Source organism: Pinus tabuliformis, chromosome 1_1 (assembly GCF_031772625.1).
Source record: "Pinus tabuliformis cultivar Carrire ecotype Pingquan chromosome 1_1, CPIR1, whole genome shotgun sequence".
NCBI lineage: Eukaryota > Viridiplantae > Streptophyta > Pinopsida > Pinales > Pinaceae > Pinus > Pinus tabuliformis.
This window is the reverse complement of record NC_142297.1, coordinates 861,811,989-861,839,677: the sequence shown is the minus strand read 5'-3', so window position 1 is coordinate 861,839,677 and position 27,689 is coordinate 861,811,989.

Here is a 27,689-nt window from a genome sequence, read left to right as displayed (position 1 = left end):
AGCACATTGAGGACTTCCAAAAATTGAACATAAGGGTAAAATATATTCCAAAGGAGCATAGGATTGATGTGTTCATAGGGACTTTAAAGGATAATATCCAACATGAGGTTCGCCATTGGGAACCTGATTCATTGGAGAAGGCATTCAAGTTAGCAAGAAAAATGGAAAGAAAAATTATGGCAACCAGGAAGCCTACCACTTACAACTATAAATATGGAAGTGTTGTTGCCCCTAGCCTTCCACAACCTACAAGGTTGACACCACAACAATTAGAAGAAAAAAGAGCAAAATGGCTTTGCTACAGTTGTGATAGCAAATACACTAAAGGTCATAAGTGTGCTGAGAAAAAATTATTCTACATAGATTGTGAAGAGGAGGAAGAAAAGGAACAAGAAATGTCAAAAGAAGAGGATATAATCCAAGAACAAATCCTAGATAAAGAAGAAATGAATCCGACCATATCTTGTAATGAATTTCCTGGAATTACCACTCCTCAAACTATCAAGATAGAAGGACATATCAAGAAGAAAAAGGTAATAGTGTTGATTTCTTTGGGAAGTACCCATAATTTTATTCATTTTAAGATAGCAAGGAATTGAATTGCTTCCTATATCGAACACTAGAGTGTCAAGTGATGATTGCATGTGGAGGAACCATAAATTGCTCTGGAAAGTGCCATAATATCAAGCTATCCATGGGAGAATATGTATTGAATAGCACAATGCTTTCCATTCCAATGGGTGGTGCTGATGTTGTACTAGGAGTCCAATGGCTACAATCCTTGGCTACAATAGATTTTAATTTTCAAGAACGTTTCATGAAATTTTGTGTGGAAGGAAAGGAAGTTGAATTAAGGGGTATTGCAGGGAAACCGGGAAAGATAATCAACTCTAATAGTATGACAAATCTTATAAAGAAGGAACAATGAGGTGTAATTACACAATTATGTTTGCTAGAGGTTCCCACATCAAAATCATCTATTTCTCCACATCTCCAAAAAGTCTTGGACAATCATTCTAAGGTATTTGAGACTCCCAAAGGTCTCCCACCTATTCACAATCATGATCATGCTATTCATTTGATTCCAGGAATTTTTCTTCCAAACATCAGGCCGTACAAATATCCCTATTCCCAAAAATGTGAAATTGAACGTATGGTTGCAGAAATGCTAGAGGATGGTATAATTCAACCTAGTCAAAGTTCTTTCTCTGCTCCAGTAGTATTGGTGTACAAAAAGGATGGATCATGTTGCGTGTGCTCAGATTATAGGGAGCTCAACAAGCTCATTATTAAAGATAAATTTCCCATTCCTGTCATTGATGAATTATTGGATGAATTGCATGGATCAATTTACTTCACCAAGTTGGATCTTCGTTGATGATATAATCAAATCAGAATCAAGACTGAAGACACTCCAAAAACAACATTTAGAACTCATGAGGGTCATTATGAATTTTTGGTCATGCCTTTTGGCCTTACCAATGCACCTTCTACATTTCAAGGTTTGATGAATTCCATTTTCAAACCCTTCCTTAGAAAATTTGTGTTAGTATTTTTTGATGATACACTAATCTACAACAAGTCTTGTAAGGATCATGTTGAACATGTTGACAGGGTGCTCAAACTATTGGAGGAGAAACAATTATATGCAAAAAGCTCCAAATGTTTCTTTGGAGTACAAGAGGTGGAATATTTGGGTCATACTGTATCTCATGAAGGTGTTAAGGTAGACCCTATAAAAATTAAAGTGATTAAGGAATGGAAAATACCAACATCCATAAAGCATCTACGAGGATTTCTCGAGTTGACAGGGTATTATCGCAAGTTTGTTAAGAATTATGCGAGAATAGCACCTCTAACAACATTATTAAAGAAAGATGCATTTTCATGGACTCCAGAAGCAACAAAGGCCTTTGAACATCTTAAAGAGGAAATGTACCAAGCACCGGCCTTAGCTACGACGAACTTCACAAAAACCTTTATTGTGGAATGTGATGCTTAAGGAAATGGAATTGGTGCTATTTTAATGCAAGATGAAAGACCCATTGCTTTCGAAAGTTGTCCAATCAAGGGAAAGTATTTACACAAAGCTATTTATGAGAAGGAAATGTTGGCAATACTACATGCACTTAAGAAATGGCGACCCTACCTAATGGGAAGACACTTCACAGTAAAAACAGATCATGATAGTCTTAAATAATTTTTAGACCAAAGATTATCCTCTTAAGAGCAACAAAAATGGGTCACAAAGATGTTGAGTTATGACTTTGAAGTCATATACAAAAAACGGAAGCAAAATGTTGTGGCAGATGCACTCTTAGGAAAGGATGAGGATGTGGAAGCATTGTTGTGCTCCATTTCTATTATCCAACCAGATTGGATAAATGAAGCAAGGGAGGAATGGAAGAATGACGAAGAAGTGTGGGCACTCATTCGAAAGATACAACGATATCGAAGTACATCTGATACATTTAGCTGGAAAAATGATTCGTTGTGGTACAAAGATCACTTATACCTATGTAATAATTCCCAACTCAAACAAAAGATTATTATGGAATTGCACATCTCTCCCTTAGGAGGGCACATAGGATTTTTAAAAACTTACCACAGGGTTAAGAAGGATTTTTTTTGGGATGGCCTTAAATCGGATATTCAAAAGTTTGTGGCAGAATGTTTGGTTTGCCAACAAAATAAAGTTGAAACAATTAAGACCCCAGGTCTATTACAACCTTTATCCATTCCAAGACAACGTTGGGAGGAGGTTTCAATGGATTTTATCACAGGTTTACCCAAGTCCAAAGGAAAGAGTGTCATCGTGGTGGTAGTTGACAGACTTACCAAGTATGCACACTTTTGTGCATTATCACATCCATTTAAAGCCAATACAGTTTCTACTGCATTTATGGAAACAATTCAAAAGCTACATGGAAACCCAAAGATTATTGTAAGTGACAGAGATCCCATTTTCACTGGAAATTTTTGGACAGAATTATTTTCTTGTCTCGGTACTCAGTTAGCTCATAGCTCATCTTATCATCCTCAATCTGATGGGAAAACTGAGATAGTAAACAAATGTTTGGAAGGATATCTTCGTTTTTTTTATCTGATAAAAAGACACAATGGGTAAAATGGTTGCCTCTGGCTGAATGGTGGTATAACACTTCCTTCCATACTACAGCAAAAATGAACCCATTTATCGCACTTTATGGATATCGTCCACCATCCATCACATCATATTTAAGAGAAAATTCTAAGGTTCAAGCGATGGAACATCACATCAAGTTCTCCAACTCTTAAAGGATAACCTCACGTTAGCGCAGAATAGATTGAAACAACAGGCAGATCAATATCACAGCCAAGGAAGTTTCGATGTAGGTGACTGGGTATTCCTACGGCTACAACCATATAAATAAATGTCCCTCAAGCAAGCTAAGAAGGATAATAAATTATCACCAAAGTATTATGGTCCGTAGAAGGTGTTGCAAAAGATTGGTACTATGGCATATAAATTGGAGCTTTCTGTAGGTTCCCTTGTGCACCCATTTTTTCATGTTTCATGTTTAAAGAAGGTTATAGGTGACAATTTCCCAGTTCAAACAATATTTCCAGAACTTGACGAGGAAGGAAAAATCATATTGGAACCGAAAGCAGTCACAGAAACAAGAACTCGACAGCTACGAAATCGATCAATTTCGGAGTAACTCATCAAGTGGAAGAACTTCTCCACTGAAGATTCCACATGGGAGGATGAGAATTTTACACAAAAGCATCCAGAACTACTCAAGCATTGAGGACAAAAATTTTCAGAAGGAGAAGGGCATGTTAGGCCCCTATAATACTAGTGATTCCCCCATTACTATTGTCATTTTATCCCTTATTGTTATTATTGTGCCCCTATTGTCCCCATATTGTTATTAGTATGCCCCATAGAAACCCAATATTATTATTTTTGTGCCCTTATGTTATTACTGTTATGTCGGCTTGATTATATTGTGACCCCTTAGACTCCTATATATAGAACGGAGGTTTAGTCATTTCTACCATGCATGAATTGTTCATTTGTGTAATGTAAAGGAGGTTTCCCCCTCGAAGAGGTTGAATTCTAAGGCGTTTATCTATCTTTTCTATCTTTTTGTGAGATGGTTTCCTAACAACACTACTAACTTGAACTATGCCACTTTGTTCATTAATTGGTTATGCACCTTTTCCATTTGACACAAATTGATATACCAAAATAAATAATAAATAATAAAACTGATTGTAGTTTTTTGCTACTACATATTTATTCTCATTATTGAAAATGGAAAACCCATAACAATAAAAAAAATCATAGCATGGCTTCACATATTTTAAGGAATGATTAATAGATTTTTTAGAGAAATATTTGATAAAGAGAGAACAAGAATCCTTTTATTACAGCTGAGGAAGCGAAAGTAATCATCATAACTCAAAATGTTATGGGAAATGTGCACATGCCAAGAGGGAATTATGGATTCCAATTATCAAGTTAGTCAAACAAATCTTACATAGTGATATCGTGGGATCGTTTCCAACCTTAGGGCCAATCATTCAGAATGGGGACATAATAAAATCAATCTTTACTTTCACTTAATCCCAATTTGACTTCTCTGCAATTACCTACAAGGGTACACACCATTTGTGGTATCGAATGTATACACAATTAAGTAAAGTGGTAATCTTTGATGCAAAGATGTTTGATCCAATTATCATCCATGGAACCCAACCAAAAGAATTTGATGCTTCCAAAGAAGAAGAGGTTTAGATTCAAGATCCAAAACAATAAGATTCAAAGATTCAATTCCATTACAGAAAAATAGTGGCTAAATCAAGCATATTTTCCATTTAATTTTTTATTAATGTGGTGATGATGACACATTCATTCATTTTTGCTTATGCCTCCCTCTCCATATTCATCTTTGGAAATTCTCTTGTGGACACAAGAAACAACAACTACATGACCATGTTTGTCAAGGTCAACATGTGGTACAATGTCATTGACTTCACCAATTTCTTTCCCACTGGTAGGTTTTGTAATGGTAGAATTCAAAGACACCATGAACTAAGTCAGCAATGGAATTGACATGATTGGATGTTCCCTTTCCAAAATCCAAGAAAGCATTCCATAGTGATGAAAGCACCAAGAAATGTGTTTGTGTCTCCTTATCTTAACCTCCATTTCACAGGCTAAGTACAACATTGTTAGCCGATTGAGGTAGACAATTAGGCCATCAAAATTGCGTCGAAATGATTAGGCAGAATAAATCTGTAATTAGGATATTTCACACAAAAATCAATGGGGAGCCTTGGGACCTAACCTAGTGCGTTGACAAATTAATATCAAAAAAGATATGATCCACAAAATCGATAAAAGCAGGTGAATGTAGAGATTAATCAAGAACTTTCGATATAAATTTTGTTTGACAACAGTTGCAATTTTTTTGCATAGAGCTTAAAACACTATCCTTACAATATTCTCCACAACACCTCCTTCACACCAACACAAGAAAACAATACCAATTTGGAAAAAAAATAATTACATAACAAAAATATTCTCACACTTGTATATATTCCTTGACCCTTCGTTACAAGAGTTATTCCCAAAACGACTTTGATATCAAGAAAGAAATCATAATTTCTCACACACACATAAAATTGTTTTTTCTATTACATTTCACACTGATATACATAACACTAATATAGTGCATATGGGATCTAATAGATTCTAAGCTAGGATATTTTTTGTTGAGAAAATATCTCAACAACCCAATCCAATCAACAAATCGAATCTACTTGTATACTATTGTAAGCATTAGTTCTAAGTTAAATTCCCACAAGTGACATCACACACACACACACACACACACACATACACACATATATATTCCTCATATGGAATATATAAGATTGTACTTGTCAAATATATATACATAGATATATGAGAATTATATATATTCCTCATATGAAATATATAACATTGTACTTGTGTTTGTGTGCGTGTGTGATCCAAATACAAAATAAAGAGTTGCAACAAAGTTATATATATTTGAATTCCTTGGACATTGTCCTAGTTACATATTTTTCAATTGTTTATGCATTGTCTTAATTATATTTTAAATTGGTCCAAAGAAAAGCAATATAGAAACCAAATATTTTGCACATACTTTCAATAAAACATAGCCAAATTTTGACAAACTATAAACCATTTTTAATTTAAATTGGAGGATTATCAACACTATTCCTTAAGTTATCTAAATCAAATACTATCAAATTCAATTTTGGAATACTTCTAAAAACAAATAATTAAATAATCTAATATATAAAACCTTCCAATATTACAATAAATTTAAAATTTGACGCATATAAATTTTATGGAGAAGAATAAATTAAATTACTTAATACTATATTTAGGATATTTAGACATATTTAAGATATTTAAAATTGTTAAAAAACCTTCTAGTCAATAATTTATACAACTTTCATATCTAGGTTTACTGACAAACATAGATGAAGAAAAAATCATTTTCATTGTCTAGCACCGGCCATCTAGGAAGACATATCCATATATTTTCCCCTAAACTATAAACAAGAACCTCGATACCACAACTACTCCCATATTTGATGTAAACCAAATTGTTGATTCCTTCACAGTCAAACGTTAAGACTCCATACTCAAAGAAAAAAATATTTTTCCCTAAAATATTGCACAATATATTGTGGCATTCTTGCAATCTCTCTCATCACTCTAACCAGTTAGCATCCTAAATCTAGTTTGGACTTCTCAAACTTGGATATAATAATATCATCTTAATTGAATATATATGAAGCTAAAAACACTCATGAACCACGAGTAAATAGAACATTGTCCCTTTTCTCATACTCTAATGGGAATGACATGTAACAATGCATCCTGTTTTGAAATTTGAATGCCACAATGTCCCCCTAAAATAAATTTACTCTCCAGCCTTCAATATAGGAAATCCTCTAAAACGGTAATCAATTTCTCACACATGATTGAAAATGGTCTAAATCTCTGTGGGAGGTGTCTATACTCCATGACTTTAGACTTGAATCCTAAAATTCTGATCTACGTTTTCCCCCCTCCATCCATCCCATGAATTGAACCATACCAATCAACGAAAGGAGGGCATTCTTTTCTTTAAATATGTCGCAATATGTACATGTGTTTTCCTGTGGAAACCATGCACAATTATCCTATAGATTGTTAGGAAATTAAGACCACCATATTGAGCAGTGTCACAAATCTCTCCTTTCTATTTTGTGAGAAAATAAAATTTCCACTTTTAATGGTTTCAAAATTTTCATATTGAATCGATGAAACTTGCAACTAGGATTTACACATTGCACAAGAAATCTACAAACATAGAGATATTTTTATAGGAATATGTTTATGCTCTATGATCCTCATAGTCAACCCTTCTCGTTAAGTGGGGAGGTGGAATTGTCCCATCAAGCTATTTAATTTTTCCTGAAACATCATGCTATTACACAAGTTAATTTTGATGTTTTCCTACCTAGCACTCATGAAGATATCCTTGGTAAGTATGGCTATCTCGACGCAGAAGAGGGAGAAGTGTTATGAATATGTAATTGGTAACTTAACATTTTATCTTGGAAGTTTGGGAGATTGTAGAAGTGGCCATGTGCTCTTCAATCACACATCTCTCCTCTAGTTTTAGAAAGTTATTACTTCTCTAGTTATCTTTTCAAAAGCCAGCCTTCTTAGTTCTCTTAGACTGTAATGTTCGTTGTTGTAATCAAGTGGTGGACTCTATACTGGTCAGTGTGTGGCTTAGTGATATCAGAAGCTAATTAGGTTTGTTTCTTCTTACAAACGATCAATTGGCATCCCCTTTCTACTCGATGTGGGTGGTTTTCTCTCTAGTTCTAGAGCTCCAATTGAGGTGTCCATCTCATGAGCTGTTATGACGTTATCTATCTATTTGCTTCTTGTTGGCAGCAAGATAACCATAACATTACATATTTCTATCTAGGCCTTTATATCCCTTCATGAAATCATGTTTAGTCCTAGTTGTCATGTATGTAGTGAGCTCAATAGGGTTCTAGCAATTTATCAATTTATTACTATGTCTTAGTACTAAAAAGCTTTTCTTTTACCACTAAAGTAGTTTCTAGTCACAAATCACAACTACAAAAACTATAAAAATAATTTGTATTTTTTATTAATCAAAAACTCAATAACCTTAAAAAATATATACATATTTTAGGAATTTTTGTTTTTAATAAAATTTAATTAAATAAAAAATATGTATAAAATATAATCATAAATAGTTTTCATAATTTTAAAAATTTTAAACCAATTTTTCATAATCTTAGTTACATTTTCATCAAAATATATCATTCATACAAATAATTAAATTACAAAAATCTATATTTAATATTTGATAGTTGATATCCTTCATACAAATACTTAGCTTACAAAAATCTATATTTAAGATTGATAGTTTGATGTAGAAATTTCATTAATGAAACTATTAACCTTGGATATAATTTTTTATAAGTAAAATATGTTTATGAAACTTGTGAATTCTAAAATTATATATTTAAAATTTCCATTTTTATAATAAAAAAATTTATCATTTTATTATTTATTATTTTTATACTTTAACATCTCAATTTTTATTTTTTCCTTACAATATTTCAATTTCTATCAAATTTTTCTCTCTAATAAATTTTCTATTTGTATCTTTTTTACTATTGTGATTTGACTGGTTACAGGCAACGGTGTGGACAAAAATCAAAAATAAAAAACCCAAATCCAACAAAACAGCTGCACAACTGCTGAACTTATCACGATCACATCCACTGCGGCATGGGACGCCGCACACAGGATCTGCACAGTCGCCTCGACTCATCTTGCTGTCAAACCATTTTATTCACAACTACCAGATAGGTTGCCCGCCCATTTAATGACGATTTGCAGAAACCCACCGGCTCATCTCGCTGTTATGTCCTCTTACAATGCCTGAAGTTTACGCTAGCTTTAACCTTGGCTTGAACACATACGCGAAATGCAGTGTCGCGTCGACCCATCTTGCTGTTATCTGCTCTGCCTCTCTTATTACAGGAATTTGCCAAACCATTTTATTGACAACTACCAGATAGGTTGCCTGGCCCATTTAATCACGATCTGCAGAACCCCACCGGCTCATCTCGCTGTTATGTCCTCTTACATTGCCTGAAGTTTACGCTAGCTTTAATATTCAGTTGAACGCGTACTTGGAGACATAAATTTAATCAACGCTAAGCAGCCATGGACGCATCCCTCAATATAAGTGGCCCGATATGCGAGTTAACTGCTCTGATATGGGAATCATCAATGAATATGTGATTATCAGCGGATACGCGAGTTTACACTGGATATGTGAGGTCCCACAGGCGCATATGCGGATTACCGCTGCTAAGTATGCAAGTTAACTATCCAGGATACGCGAATTATCATTAACAATTATACCATTATCAGCGAATACGCGAGATTCCAACGGATACGCGAGATGTCAGCGGTGGATATGCCATTTATATTCGATACGCTGATTATCAGCACAGGATAGGTGGGTAATTACGCTGATAAGCGAGGTGGCTACCTTTTATGCGAGTGCTTTCGGACGGATAGGAGAGAAAGCACCGCCGAATATGCGGTAATCTCATCGATAACTGGGCAATTACGTGAGTTACGCGAGCTCTCACAGCCAATACACGAATTATCATCAATTGATACACGACATCTCACCGAATACGCGAGTTATCAGGTGATACGCGACGTATCGGAGAATACGCGAGTTATCGCAATTTGATATGTGAATTATGATAAAATACGCGAATTATCACGGCCGTACATCGGTATCGTTAGCGTGATAGGCGAGTTATGTAGGGTTTTGCGAACATTAAATTAGATATAATTTGCTTTAATCTTTGGTTGAAAAGGGGCGCACATACCACAAGATATAAATTTAAATAAGGGTAAGCAGCCATGGATGCATCTCTGTTGCGAACCTGAGCGTGAGCGACGGCCAAGAGCCGAGTCTGATCCTCCTGTCAATCGGTTTGATCTGTGCGCTTAAACAGAGCTTCAGAAAAAGGCTCTGCCTTCCGCCTGGTCTGACTGGATGGCCTGTTATGAGCAGCCTTCCACTTCGATTGCAGGTTTCTGGCCAGCAATGTCGACGTTAGGGGGAGAGCGATTTCCAGGTAATGCCATTCGGCGCATGGTTCAGCTCATGGTTGCCACCTTAATTCAAATAATATAATATAATATTTATAAGTGATATAGCTTCAAAATAACCTATAATCTATAGATTGATTATAATCTATAGATTAATTGATTTAACTGGGCTTTATGATCGTTGTTTATGCTTTAGATCAATGGGCAATTGAGACCAGATCAATGGGCAATTGAGACCAGCATGTTGAGCACACCTACGGATCTCGACTTTCTCTTTTGTGAGAGAAGGAAATTTTCAGTTTTAATGACCTCAAAATTTTAATTTTAAGTTGATGAAAGTACGGAACTCGGATTTACATTTTTCGCACGAAAGGAGTTAGGGTTGGAATTTCAAAATAGACCTACTCTTTAATTTGACCATTTTCACATTTCTTTAACTGACTTTCACTATTCAAAAAATGTTTTTACAAAATTTTAAATTGTATTGTATTTGACAAGTAAATCATTCCATAACAATCAACTTGCCCATCAAATTCCATCCCTAACTCTACAGGGATATATTGTTTATAGTTTATACACAGTATGCTCTTTGTACACATCATCTTCACAAAATAGCCGAACTTTTCTACACTTGTGATTATTTTTTATTATCATAAATACAGTATTTAATCCAATATATTTATTTTCAATAGTGTAGCATAAAAGTCAAGCTCATTTGACATGTTTTTTTTTATAACTATAATGGAAGCATTCATTCAAAACTGTTTTTAACTATGCGATTAGATTAAACTAATAATGAAAATTTAAATTTTAATATGGGAGCGGTTAATAAATAATATTTATTTTTATATTAAGATATGAAAATTATTTTATATAATATATTGGAAATTGTGAAGAATAATAATAATAAATAAATAAATATATTGGCAGTGATAATGGCAATTGGTCTAATGCTTGAGTGGGTCTAATGGTCAAGAGCATGTGTTTTCTCTTAAGAGGTTACAAGTTCGAAGCCAGAGTGGGGTAGATTATATTTGTCTTCATAAACATTAGTGGTCAAATCTCTCCACAAAGCTTGCTCCATTTTCCTATAAACAAGGAGGTCTCATACATCAATTCAGTGTTTGGCTTGGTCATGACCCTAAAATTGGATTGTTATTATTATTAATACTAAGGAAATCGTTAGGGGCCACATGAGGGGCAAGAGTGTTATATGACGTCGAAGAATTAATAGCAGCATATTCATGGAGCCCTGGACGTATGTCAAACATCCAAATCTAATCTTATGTCCTTCTTAAGGGGATTCAAGTTATCAAAGAGTGTCATGTCACCTATCTCAAGTGTTGTGAACTCTCTCCTTCTCATTCAACACTTGGTGAGAGGATCTTCTCCAAAAGATAAGCATTGGACAATCTCACGAAACGAACTAAAAAAATACTTGAAGATATAAACTTCATATCATATTTCCATGTGCTTGGTGAGAATAATAAGGAGAATGAAGGGTGCAACCTAGAAATCAGTGACTTGATAATAAATGAACAAATCAAGTTCTTGCAAATCCCATAAGACTGAAAACTATCTATTTTTAAAAAGAAACAAATTTTATGAGTCATAACCATAGGAGGGCATCTATTAAAAAAGAAATTAGAGGACCTAATGGCAACACGACCTTCACTCAGGAGGATAATCATGCAATTAATAGAGAATATAACACCAAATCATCCCATTTAAGCTCACAAAGCACCTTAGAACCTATGGCATGCAAAGTGTTTAACTAATTGTTGATTACATTATAGATCAAACGCATGTCTTGAGGCTCTATGACAATTGGGTTGATGGTCTCACTATGAAGGGAGATGGGCAGGGTGTAGCCCATAGGTGTGGGATTAATGGAAAGATGACACCACCTCTCTTTGGACATGAGTGCAATGAATTACTAGGTAGTATGATGCAAGCCATAGGAATATATAGCAATGAGAAGCAAGTTTCCTTAGAATAGGGAGCTTTTGTAAGGAAACCAAGTTGTTTGCCATTCAATTCAAGCTTGAATTTAAAAGAGCACCCATTGTAATAAATCTTTCCAATGTGATGCATTATCTCGTTCTAGGACATGGAAAATTTCTCTTTGTGGCTTAGATACAGAGACCCAACATGATGTGGATGAATAAACTCTCTCTCAAAAAGACGTCTCCTAAAACGATAATATTTTCTTGGTACATTTTCCTCTACAAATTTGAATTCATTTAGGAAAAAAGAATAACGATATCATTCTTTTTTTGAGTTATATGTTCTTGGGCATAGGATATGGAATCCATCCTCTCAATCATGGAAGAGACCAAGTTCTTCTTATCCTATGTAAGCTTGCATGTAGAGGTGTGGAAGAATTAGTGTCAAGGGAAGGTAAAAATCACTTTGCAGAGATGAATGACAAAGGCATTGCGTTGGGTGGAAAGTGTTACTATTTATGCTTAGCTTCAGTTGTTAATTATGTCTCGCTCGACGTGCAATTTCTAAAGAATTGCAAGATCATAATTAGGGGAGGTGGTGGTTGATATCGACCACAAGCCTAGGGATAAAGAGAACTTTGATACTTATGGTTTATATGTAGAGGGAATTTCGATACTTATGGTTTGTATCCAGAGGCACAACTAAAGGGTAGAGTGGAAATAGGAAGTGGAATCCTTTCAGTAACAAGGGAACAATGAATGATAAGTTAACGAAGATGATAAACTAGTTCATTGACATATCATTCTCTTCAACTTGATTTTCTTAATTTGAACTTAAAATGCAATGAGAATTTGGCTACTCTAACATATGCCATGGGAAAACAAAAAAAGACCAATGCATGTTTAGTTAAACATGATGAAATTTTAAATGCATTGTGGAGGAAAAATGAGGACATGAATCAAAGCATCTCAAGACATGGGTGAAAAGCTTGGAGGATTTCCCTAGTGCTCTTTATGTTCAGAATCCCCACTTGAATGAACCTGCTCAAAAGTGAGTAGGATCATCTACATGAAAAACTAAGTATTTAAAGTGATCAATGAATTGTAATTTTTTTCGTTTGCATGGCAAGTTTTGTAAGGTATATACTTACAAACCTCCCTTTTTTGAGGTACAACTTGAACTGTTTGTTGAAAATGTTATAATTTTGATAGATGAGATGGATAACTAACCAATACTAAATGTATAGCCATGTATCTCCTAGCGAAAATGTTTTGAAACCCATGCACAATCTAATACAAATACATATTCTCATTGTGTTCAAAAGAAAATAATATTAAGTAAATTATTCCTATAAATATAATAACAAAAATTTGTGTGAGAAGTGAACCTGAAGAATTTCATAGCTTCTAATTTGAATATAATATTATTAATAAAATATTAATTACATAACCTATTTATATTGTAACAAAGCTTCTAAAATTTTAATTTAATTATCGATAATTATTAGGTGGATGGTAGGGATTTAATCTCCATGTAATATTCTAGAATGTTAGTAATAGTACACACAAAGAAATGTTCATATTTATCTTCGAAGTAGTTATTCATTTTTTATGTTTTTAATTAAATTGATTAATTAAAAAAAATCATATGAATTAGTGTAATATGAAGTGACCCATGGTTTTATTAGGCATGTGATATTGATAAGTCATGCTATTGCAGAAAATCTCCATGATAATAGCGTAAAGCTCCATGTTCAGAATCTTGTTCCATCTATATATATATATATATATATGTATGTATGTATGTATGTATGTATGTATGTATGTATGTATGTATCTATATATATATATATATATGGAACAAGATTCTTAACACACACACACACATATATAGATGGAACGAGATTCTTAACACACACACACACATATAGGTGATATATTAATTATTTTTATCATTAATAATAATTTTAAAATAAATAGATAATTTGATGGGTTTTTATTAATTTTTAAATTTTAATAAACTTGTATCATGAAATAAGTGTTCTGATGTTTATTATAGATTAATACATATTAATATTCACTAGCCATTTAACTGATATGGCTTTTCTAATATTTAATATTTAATATTTAAATTTTGATAATAAAAAGAATGTTATTATTTTTTCCTTGATATTTAATATAAATTATTTAAAATTTACAAATATGTATGTGTAAGTTATTTTGTATAATAATAAAGATTTCTTTTAATTTCAATTTACATTTTTAATAATTCCTAATTCATTTTACAATGTTTCGATTCTTTCCAAACTTCTATATAGGGTGCCACCAAATAGGCATGCATAAATAGCAAAAGTGCACACTTATTCTAAAATATGGATACATCAATTTTAATATAAAACATGTTTTAGAAACTTTTCCATAACTCTATATTCATCTATTTGTTTTGAAGTTTCATAACTCAATGCAAAATATTTTAAGCCCTCCACATATTTATTTTATAATGCTTTATGTTTTTGCATAAACAATTAATTTTTCTAAAGTAATAGAAAATTAATGTTTAAGTTGAGATTGATACTTCAAACCATCAATTTTCAAACATTAACATTTGACCTCCAATCATATATCAGTTCTTAAGAGGAGGATAGGTTTTGGGGATTTTGGCATTACAAGAGGAGGAAAACAACATAATGAGTCCCAAAAGAAAATTCTATGGCTCATGCGTAATGAGCAAGGTCCTAAATCACCATATAAGCCCTATCAACAGGATATTTGGTCTTCAAGTGGAATGGTGTTTCTCTAACGTGATTTGCATAGTAGGGTTAGGCCTTATGACATTATGTTTTGGTGTGGGAGGAGAATAACATCCTTAGATCATAGGGGAAGGTTCTGGATGGTCCATATTTTTTTTTCAATAATGTTGTAGCCCTCAACATATCAACTTCAATATGTCAACCTACGGTTCATACACGTTGAAGGGGCATCACACATTATATATACAATTTATACCTTTTCCTTTCTTTTAATACACACTAATATATGATAAATATTACTTTCATGATCAAGTTAGAATGTGGTAATGATAATTAATGGTCACTTTAATCAATCTAGCCTAGCGAGATGTTAGGATTCACGAACCTAAGTGTAGGAATTGAAATTGCGAAATCAAAGTTCCAAGAATCCAAGGAAACAAAGTTGCGAAAATGAAAATGATGGAAATAAAAGATGCAAGAATCCAAAATACACCAATGGAACTCAGGGAACTATACTATGTTGCAAGAAAAATAATGTCATGTTATTTTTTCATAAAATTGAAGAAGTACATTAAGAAAAAACTAAAAAAGATGATCTGTAATACTATGAGTAATGATATTGCTATGAAAAAATCTTCAACTCCTCAATGTTCACTTAACCATGCCACATTGACTAATTGAGGTGCTTGATAAATAACCTACATGGAATCATAAATAATAATGCAAAAATAGAGCTCTCATGTTTTATTGATAGGAAATTATTTACTTCTACAAGAATACCTATAACCCTATAGGAAACTCTAGAAATGTCATAAGTGTGGTATTTGATAAAGGAACAATGAAATCAAGTACATGAAGCTAATTATAACTTATGGAAAATATTCCCATCACTCAAAAAGTAAGAAATGTTATCTTTAAGCATCTACAAGAACATTAAACTATACCAATATCACTGTATAATAATATGAAATTATAATAGCTTAAGGAAATGTGTGGAAATAAGATACAAAATGTATGAGAAGGGTTCCAAGGTACCTACGGGTCGGCCCTCTCCAAGGCTCTCCCAAATATTAAATGAAATCAACCAAAAAAACCCATAAAAATATTTTACTGTTGATTAATAGAAAATTGTCATGACTTGAATGAAAATTCCAAAGATTATAACTTTTTTGAGGAACAATATGATTATTTCTCTGAAAAATAACTCCTTAACTTAATCATGTTTCCCTTCTTATGGAAAATTTGATAGAGAAACATGCTCAATAGAATGACTAATTTTCCCTAAAAAATCCCTAAAATCATGGTAATTATTCCACTAGATATTCTTGTGTAGCCACCATGTCATTAACTGATGATAGCTCTGATTTTTTAGCGATCCTGTAGATGTATATTATCAGCCAAGGGGATTGGTTCCCTATATTCATGGTGGGAGGTTGTGGGGCTACTGAACGAGCTTGTTATCCTTCATAAACTTGACCAGATTAGGATGCTAATTTTACCAGAGGTCATAAAGTCATTAGTATTGCTAAATATCTTAAACGCACACTTGAACACAAGGAATGACATGTAAAATAGAAAAAAACATAATAATAAATGTTAGAAATACATGTATTCCTAAGATGTATAGGTTATATATGGCCATTTAGATGCACAATTCATGCACCCATCATACCCCCCTACTTAAATGTTTTCCATTTCTCAGAAATTCACCTTTCGAATATTCTTGATCCTTGAGTTGTTGTTACCATATCTCTTTAGCAACTTGTCTCAAATTCCATGTCATACCTAAGTAGTTCTAAAATAAAACATAGTTGCAACCCCTACTTCCTTTCATTCTCTTGGTTCTTTTCCAAATTGTTTTGTTCTATCATCCTTAGAAGGAAAGGCACGTTGAATCTCAGTATAATCCATTGTATGCCAATTCTTTCAGTTATCATCTTGTATAATGGGATCTTATCTAAGGAATTACATATGTTCTTGGGTGTGTAGAGTTTCCTCAATTGCAATATATATGTTATAGCCTACCATATTCTCTTACATGCCTATATGGCTTCATCACCTAGTAGTCTAATCATGTCCTTGAAGTGGAGTATCATCGCCTTCCATTTATGTGTCCAAATTTGGAGTCCAACTTGTTATTCATCCATGAGAATGTTGTGGGTTGTAACAAATATTAGGGGGTTACTTAACTCTTATCTTATCCATAGTGGTTTGATAACCTCTTCCATGAATGTGTTATTCACCTCCTTAGCCCTTATCTCCTCTTTCCTTAGCTAGGACGAAAAGGGTAGAAGTTGGATACCCCCCCACATGGGCATTTGGATCCCATGATGGTGAGTTAGGAAGCACCATATTATCTGAATATAATTCACATACTATGGTTTTCTCTTCCATGCAACATTTTTGCAATATGACAATGAAGCCCTTGGGCTTATATAGTTGAAACCCTCCTTATTTTGCTAAATAATAAATATAGCTAATCTTGCTCTTGCATTCATTTTCCTTGTGGAAAAATATTTTAGATTTGAAACACTCAATTTCATTCATCACAAGGGGAGGGGGCATAGAAGGAATTTCTACTCCTAGAGAATGAATTTCTAGACCTAGAATTATAATAGTATATAGATCTAAAATTTTCATCTCTTTCAAATTTTACCTTTTTGCAATTAATGGCTTTATGTAAAAAGTATGACATGAATAAAAATGTCCATAGAACAACTTTGGGTACTGGAAAGTTGAAAATTGATAAGCTCGAGAAGATTGATTATACCTCAGTTGTCTTGTTGGATGATTTAAATATATTTGTGGGGAAGTATTTGAATTTTAGCATACTTTCTCAATTGTTGAGTGCTTCTCTAACTTGTCTTCCATTTATCTTCATCATATCTTCCTTATAATTCCTCTAAATAGATTTAAACACCTTCGAATCTTGTGGAACTGATAATGGCCTTTCCTTTATAAGTTTTTGTGTCTCGTAGTATTCATGACCTACCTTGTTTGCTGGAGATCTTTGACTGCTCAGAATGTGTTATGTCCCTACAATACTAATGTATCCTATAGATTACTTTTGTTGTACCCCATATAATCACACTATTGTTATTGTTGTGCACTTACATTATTATTTTTATGTAGGTCCTAATTATATTTTGACCATTTAGACTCCTATATATGCCAAGTAGGTATCATCGTTTGAGTCATCCAATAGTTGTTCATTTATTTGATGTAAAATGAGATTGAAACTTTCCCCCTCAAAGTGGGTTATTATCTATTCATTGATCTATATTTTCTAATTTTTATATATTATTTTGATCTTAATACATAACATTTAGTATCATAGCTCTTGATTTTATGTATTTTCTTATTCAAATGAGTCATTGTGGCATTTTCACTATAAATATTTCCTATGAAGCTTCAAACCATGAAATTTTTATTATGTGGAGGAAAAATAATGAGGAACATATGGTTAAAAGTTTAGATGGCTCCCATTCCTTCTACAACTGAAAATGTTTATTCAAATTTTGTTCCTTCTATTTGTTCATAACCCTTGTAGACCAATCTTGCTTTATTTCTTACAACTTGTCCTTCCTCATTTAGCTTATTCTTGAACACTCATTTTGTGTTGATAAAATTGTTATCCTTAGGTATGGGAACAAGTTCCAAAGTGCCATTACTCTCAATTTGGTCTAATTATTCATTCATTTATTTCACCCAAAACTTGTCTTCACTATCCTAACTCAGATTTTTGCACTAAATTTGTGGGAGTGTATAAATCTTGATAAATTTCCTTCTAGTATGGACACTAAGAATTTTATCACCAACTATTTGAAATTTTGGGCGTTGTCTTTGTACTTACCTTGATGGGCTCTAGTTCCTTTGAGTTTTACATTCTTCCTCATCCTCTTCTTTATCTTCCTCTTCTTCTTGATCTGCATATCTAAGAGCAGAGTCCTCATCATCTGACTTCTCATGTTATTTAGAATTCAATGCATGAGGTATTTTTTCATCAATTACATTGATCCAATCATCAACCCTTTTTTTCCTCTCGTTAAACCACTTGTAGCGTTTTCTCTTGACTGAATATCAAAGGCATATACCCACATATTCTCAGGAGTCAAACCTTCTAAGGTATTTATCATTTCTATTGATATAGATTTTACTCCAAAATACCTTAAACCATTTTACATATGTTAGTCATCCTTTCTATAGTTCATAAGGGGTTTTATCACTATTAGGCTTGAGCTATGTTCTATTTTCTATGTAAACAACTACTTGATCTAGTTCTATCCTAAAGGTGTGTGCAACCTTTCCTTCAATGATAATTTCTCTAGCCATCTCCTAATTTTTTTTTTCCTTTCAACCACCCCATTTTTTTGTGGTGTTCTTTCTACTAAGTACAAACTCCTTATGCCATGCTTTTTAGAGAAATATTCAAAATCTTTTGATATGATTTCTCCTCCCCCATCAGATCTCAAGCATTTAATCTTAAGTTCATTCTCATTCTCAACCTAAGCCTTGAATATTTTAAACTTGTTCACAATGTCTAAATTTTCCATCAACAAGTAGTCCTAGTAAAATCATCAATAAAAAAAATAAAGTATCTTTATCCTCTTTGGATATTTGTTCTTATAGGACCACATATATCAATGTGAACCAAATATAAAGGTTTACAAGGTGAGAACTCCTCTATTCTGAACCATGTCCTTGTTTGTTTTACGAATTGACAAGTGTTGCAATTAGACTATCAGGCTTTGATAGTGTTGGTATGCCTTTGACTACCCTTAACTTACCAATATTGACTATATTATTTAAAATTACAAGCCCCCAAATTATGATCCATAGCCATGCTTCATGTGTCTAGCTCAAGCCACAATTCACTCTGTAATCATCAAGTAGATACACATTGTTGTGAGTCCTAATTTCCATTCTTGCATACTTTACATTTTATGTTTTTCATATGTCACAATCCTTAGAGTGAAAAGTCACATCAAAGCCATTGTCGCACATTTTACTTACACTCAGTAGGTTGCGCTAAATACCATCCACGTATAAGACATTTTGTGCCTTGGTATTTTCATCTAGAATGACTTGTTGTTTCCATTAGTTTGTGTCGAGGCATTATTTCTGAATGTTACATTATCTTTGATTTTCTAATGTTGCCTTGTCTTTGATTTTCTATTTTAGAAGTAAGAACTTACTCTTGTATCTAGTCATATTCTATGAGCATCCACTATTTACATACCATTCTCCTTCTTGGTCATGTGTAGATAAAATAAGTCTACACTCCTTAGTTTTCTTAGCCTTCTATTTCCACTTCTTCATGTCTCTTGGAAGTATCAAATGTTTAGAGATATGTTGTTTAGAAGGAAATACAAACTTGCTTCTACATTCATTTTCCTTGTGGCCAACTTTTTTACTTTTGAAACACTCAATTTCATTCAGCGGGGGGGGAGGGATTTCTACTCATAGAGAATGAATTTCTAGACCTATAATTTAGATAGTATCTAGATCTAAAATGATCATCTCTTTCAACTTTGACCTTTCTACAGCTAATGGATTTATGTTCAAAAATATGGAATGAATAACAATGTCCATAGAATAGCTTTAGGTACGTGAAAGATGAGAATTTATGATCCTTAGCATATTGATTATACCTTAGTTGTCTTGTTGGCATATTTACATATATGAGTGGGGAAGTATTTGAAAATTTACAAGAATTACTCAATTATTGAGTGCTTCTCTAACTTGTCTTCCATTTATATTCATTGTCTCTTCCTTCTAATTCCTCTACATATCTTTGAATACATTTGAATGTTGTGGACTTGATACTAGTGTTTCCTTTAAAATGTTTTTGTGTCTCAGAGTATCCTAGAACTGCCTTGTTTGATGGAGATCTTTGATTGCTCAGAATTTGTTAGGTCCCTATAATACTAGTGTATCCCTTAGATTATTATTTTTATACCTCATATAATACCACTACTTTCAGTACTTGTTATTAGTTAATTGAAGTTCATTTTCCATTGTGGCTTTCCTTTTCTATTTAAATATGTATTTCATTTCATTCTCCCTTAAATCTAGATCATTTAATCTATAAAAGGTGTCCCTTTTAACTATCTCAAATGATAATGGAGAGATATATTATATTCCATACATCATTATATAACTAGCGAGTGTTAATATGCCCTAATGTTTTGTATCACATCATACTATTAATGGTTTTTCTTGGTCATGATCTTAATTTACCCTATTTCCTCCATAAGAGTTTAGCCAAAATGGCTGAAAACTATCATTATGACAAAAGAACACACAAAGGTCACTCTTCCGACATTGGCTTATATGTATTTTAGTTAAATTTCATTTTTCCAATGTCATCCAATAGCAGGAAAATTTTATTGTACGGAATGGTTTTTCGAAAACCCTACAGTCAAGTCAACATGGTGTTGCATCAAATACTCGACTTAACCCTCCCTCTCCAGTTTCAGATCCACCTGACGCTCATGATGGTGAGGTGAATATTTATGAACATTCTGACCTTGAACAATAATTGAATAATTTCAACAATTTTAGGGAAGAAATCCCAGAACCTCCACCAGCTCGTGTCACCAAGAGCAGGGTAAAGGACACTTTTTTTCATCATACTGAATTAAAATCAAAATTTAATAAAAATTTTGAAAATTGAAGAAGCTGGATACTAAACCTAATACAAAATCTGTATGTCAAGAAACAAATAGCCAATGTAAACAAAATCCCAAGTCTAATGTCAAGGTTAAGCAAAGAGAAAGAAAAATATCTAGGCTAAGGTGAAATAAGCAAGCGATTCCTCTAGCTAAAGAGATCTTTCTTGATCTCAAAATTAATATAAAGTCTACAACTAAAAAGACCAAGCCTTAGACTTGAGAAAGCCTGAGTTTTTTAATAATAAAAATGGTACACCTGAAATTGACAATGATTCTGGGAAATTTGCTTCTAAAGTTGTTTAGATATATATTGGCATTAGTAGTTCATATTCATTGTACCATGATTAAATGGTCAAATTAATCGGCATATGCAAGAAAATGAAAGAGCGAGGGCTTTCTCTCGAGACAAGGAAATAGATTGAGAAAAAAAATATTCTAGCTCAATAAACAAATCATAGATTTATAACACGCACATTGTAGTAAATCTATCACAGGTCAAAGTCATATTTTCCCTATATTTTTTATGAATCTAAACGATTCTAAATAAATGTTTTTATTTTTATTTATGTCCGAACTTTTGGAGATTTTAAGTTATGTTGATGTTTTGACTTTATTTTCTAACCGTGTTGGTTGACACATTTCTCTCACCTTTCGCAGAACGGATGCTCGGATGCCTATGAAGAACCTTCAGCTATTGCAGATACTGGAAAAAGAATTTCTATTCGTTTTCCGATTGATTTTTTTTATTTGTTAGAATATGGTCACCATGTCAAACAAAAAATATTTATTATTTGTAAAAGACAATTTTGATTTGAGTTTATTTTTATATATAGATAGTAAAACTAGCAATTGTCCCAAAAGGTACAAAGAGAGGCTGATAGGATTATTAAATTAAAATTGTTGAATTTCTCCAGAAGAGATGTTGGTTCAAGCCTACAAGGAGCAAAGAGATTTGATGTTTGGAGTTCTATGCTTTTTGGACACCATATTTCTTTAAATACAACTTAATTTTTTAGAAAAGTTTAAGCCCAATGTAGTTCTGCCATGCAGATAGTTCTACCATGCAGACATACACTTAAATCGCTACTGGGTTTATGATATTTACAAATTCAAAGTAAACTGGTATACAAGAGAATGTACCAAGCTAAACCACAAGTTACACATCTTCAGACCTGAAAAAGTACATAACAATGGTTTGGCAAATCAATAGCGATATCATAATTGCTTTTCCTTCCACACACATTCAATTGCTCCAAAGGCAAGGACAAGAAAATTTTCAGCTCTAGTGAGCACCAGTGGGTCACTAAAACGAGTGACCACTAATGGCTTTCACATTTATACAAGGAATTGGCAAGGGATTTTACATGGACTCCACTCAAATTCAAACACAGCTTTAGCCAATATGCAGAGTGATTGAAATTGAACACAACTAAGTAGTGACATTGGCTCATAGTAATACAACAAGTATAAAATATTGAAGCTTTTATAGAAGCAAGGAGTAAGAAAAATTATGAAGCTCAGAGAAGTAGATTTAAATCAATCAAAGCCTGTTGAATGGATATAACGTCCATATAAATAATCTTCCAAGGTTTTCTCTCATGTACAAGATCTACACTTTGATCTAGACTACCGTTTGATACCAAATCATCATCAACTCCAAGCATTGCAAGTGATAGATGAGTTTGGATGTCACAACTCCCAGAGTTTTCTCTAGATTCATCCTCAATCAATTCATCTAATTCCATGGACATTGTCAATTGCCTCTTGGTCCAATAAGGTAGGACATCTCCTTCTCCTCGTAGTAATTTCAAAATCTGCAATAATAAGTTACAAATAAACAATGAGGAAGAATAAGTTCATGTTCTTACATTAACATTTACCCATTGTTTGAAATTTGACAAAGCCAATTTAATGCAAAGGTAAGCCACTTTATTTGGGGAAACCAAAACTTTCAATTCAGATCTTTCAATCCAGATTTCAGCTAGGATAGTGATTCTCAGGAAAGATATATACTCTCTTGATATTGGAGCAAAAGCAGATATGTTGGCTCTTCTTGCCTATTCAGGGAGGGGTAATTTGCATACTGAAGCTTTGGTTTGAGATATGATGTAATCTCTTTTTCTAATATTCAAAGAATCTTATATTTCATTAATGGAAAAAGAGATTATTGGTAATTGAGGCTTTGAATATTTTGCCATAATCCACCATCAGCATTCAGGGCTAACCTGTTTAAGGGTGATGATGTTACAAATTGAACTACTGAACAAATGTTTAGATTACAACCCTAAACACTAGATCTAAACACCCTTAACTCTATGTCAGAAGGATATCAACTCGATATTTCATGTGCCATTATTTGTTATGGGCAAAAACAATTCTAGCACTAACTCCTCAAAGGAAAGGAAACGTCTTCAAGCAACTAAATTTGACATAAGATCAGAAACTGAAACATATATATGGAACTAAAGAGAATAAGAGTAATTACTTTATTCATTCAAGGTCGAAACTGAGCTACCTGTCTTAGACAACATGCTGCACCAATGACCATTCTCTTCATCTCACTCATGTCATAAGCATCTTCCAAAAGTGGATCTCCAAGTTCTTTTATAGAGCCAATTGCCAGTAATGGCCTTGCCTAAATTTTGAAATTTACAAGAGAATAAGATTCTGAACCAAGACAAAGAAACCAAAAGAATCCAAAATTATCAAACACAAAACAAGTAAGGACATTAGAGCCCTACCCACATAACCAGGCTTTCTTGGCCTTTAGGATTCTTGTCATTGATTGGTTTTCTTCCAGTTATTAGCTCTAGAAGAACTACTCGAAAGGAATACACGTTCATCTTCTCATTAACCTTGCCATACATGAAATATTTTGGAGCTAGATACCTAAAATATGATAGCAGCTAGTTTTATGAAGTCTTGATTATAAATGACATTTATTCTCCTAAGGAAAGAGCTGGTGTAAAGAAAGAAATGGATATTTACCCAAATGTACCTATAACATCACTACATGTGATATATGCAAATGTTGTTGAAGCCCATTTGGCCAGCCCAAAATATGACAACTATTCACATAATATCTTTAGTTAACGATCCATCGAAAGATGATTTGCTAGTTAATGATCAAGCAAATCTTATTATAACATCTCCAACCAAAAAATACAAACAATTCAACAGAAGCTTGAGAACCTTTTTCTCTCACAAAGATCAAGATACCTGAGGTTCAAAGTCTTCAGAAAGCAAAATATTAGATGATTTGACATCTCTATGGATGATAGGATGAGAACAACCTTCATGCAGATAAGTCAAAGCTTCAGCAATTCCAATGGCCACTTTCAGCCTATCTTTCCAATGAGCCTGTGGCTTGTCCTTTCCTCCTCTAACCCAACTTTTTCTAAGAACTGGGAACAATACTTAACACTAAAAAATAGTAAAAGTCTCCAAGGACGTAACATGATAAATGCATGAAAATTGGCATACTACATACCATAAAGAATTTCTTCCAGACATCCTCTCAGTAACAAGTTGTAGACCAAAAAGTACTCCTTCTCTTCAACACAGTAACCAATTAATGAAACAATTTCTTCGTTATGGGAAAAAACAATTCTAGCACTAACTCCTCACAGGAAAGGAAACATCTTCAAGCAAATAAATTTGACATAAGATCAGAAACTGAAACATATATACGCAACTAAAGAGAATAAGAATAATTACTCTGTTCATTAGATGTTGAAACTGAGATGCCTGTCTCAGACAACATGCTGCACCAATGACCATTCTCTTCATCTCACTCATTTTAATGTACATACAAACTGCTGGGTAGTTAAAAAGAGGAATCTAATTGTAGCGGAACTTAGGGCGAATAGCAATCACGCCTGCTCTAGCTTCACTAAATTTGTACCCGCACAGTCTAATAGATATGCTAAGCAAACTATCAAAACATTGTTAAAGACATTCTTATCCACCCAAAACTTCCAAAGTCATAGACTGCTGAGAAGATATGATAACTGGCTAGATTCGATGTAAGGAAATGTGCATGGTGGATATCTAATTTTCCCTATTCATTCTAGAAGTTTAATCAAAATGAAATCAGGCACAGTTCAATAAGAGTCTAAGATAATACGATCAATGCAAATATCGCTGAACCACATGCAGTTAATTTCAATGAAAGCACTAATACAAGATAATTCATGCTAAAAGTCTAAGATGAATATATACCCCTTATCAATAAGAAAGTTTTTAATTGCAATAGGAAGAGCAGCACCACCACGACTGTGGACTCCAACTCCTGCAACAGAAAAAAATACAAAGAGATGAACAACTCCTGCAACAGCAAAAAATACAAAGAGATGAACTTACATATAAGGATGATAAACATTTAACAAATATAACACAAAACAACAAGCATATATATACTATATGAAACTATATTTTGCTGTGAGAGGAATCTGCTATCCATAATGAGATGATGCCCATCACTAGATTAGATGGAGTCACATCATACTGGACAACAGACAACAAAAAATCACAGTTTCATGGATATAATTGCTTTTCCCTTGCATATTTCCAATATAATGACTTGTCCAATCGCTCTATCTTTTCCCTTGTGGCAATATCTTGTAAAGAGAGCAGAAACCAATAAAACATATACTATTTGAAACTGTATTTTTGTTGAAATAGGAATCTACTTTCCATAATCAGATGATGCCCATCACTAGATTAGACTCAGTCACATCATGTTTGACAACCGACAGAACAAGAAATCACATTTTCATGGATATAATTGTTTTTCTCTTACATATTTCCAATATAAGAACTTATCCAATTGTTTTATATTTTCCCTTGTGGCAATAACTAGCGAATAGAGCAGAAAATAGCAAAACATATATAGTTTGAAACCGTATTTTTGCTGAGATAGGAATCTTCTATCCATAATCAGATGATGGCCATCACTAGATTGGACTAACATCATATCGGATAATAGACAGAACAAGAAATCATATTTTCATTGATTCACTTGTTCTTCCCTTGCATATTTTAATATAAGGACTTATCTAATTGCTCTATATTTTCCTTGTGACAAAATCTTGCAAATATAGCATAAAACTGCAAAACAGAGTGTTTGAAACTGTATATTTGTTGAGATAGGAATCTGATATCCATAATCAAATGATGCCCATCACTAGATTATTGTTAGTCACGTCATATGATGCTCATCACTAGATTATAGTTAGTCACTTCAAAATTTGACAACAGACAAAACAAGAAATCACAGTTTCATTGATATAATTGTTTTTCCCTTGCATATTTCCAATATAAGGACTTGTCCAATTGCTCTATATTTTCCCTTGTGACAGTATCTTGCAAATTTTTAGAACAACCAACAATTGATTTCAGATGAAACAGTGAAGTAACTTCTTACCTGTTATGACTTGAAGTTCAGATGGCCTCCAAGTTCGCAAGGATAATAATCCCAAAGATTGTTGCTCTGTATTGAAATTGCTTCGCTGGTTTGTTCCTAGACCAGATGGGGTAGAAGTATTGTATTCAATCATTTCCAATCGCAATTCCAAGGCCTGCACCGCTTCTGCTGCATGAAGCCCATGCAGGTGTATTTTTGCATGGACAAATCTAGCATTTAGCACAATTGCATTGGGTAGATTTAACTCGGAAACATTTTGGACAATATCACAAAGGGCGATGGTGCAGAAGGAGATACTGACAATGATTTTTATTCAAGGTGACTGGAATGAATTCACTTCATCTCACTTATCAAAATGGAAATGGCATGGGATTTTCTCTATATATTCAAAGTGAGTTACGAAATAAAAGCCTTTCTCCTCTCGAGTTTTATTTCGAAAAAAAAAATACATTTTTGTTTCTGATTGAAATGAAAATCTAGAAGAGGAAATGGTTTGCATGTCAAAGATAAAGATTCTCTTTGAGGTTTGGCCACTTAAACTACTCTATTAACCTATTTGGTTTTACAGAACAAAAAAAATAAAAATAAAAAATCCCATGATAGTTATGCATGCCTCCTTTTTGTTGCTTTAATCTTATTTTATCTCTGATCTAAGGGATTTTTTTAATGACT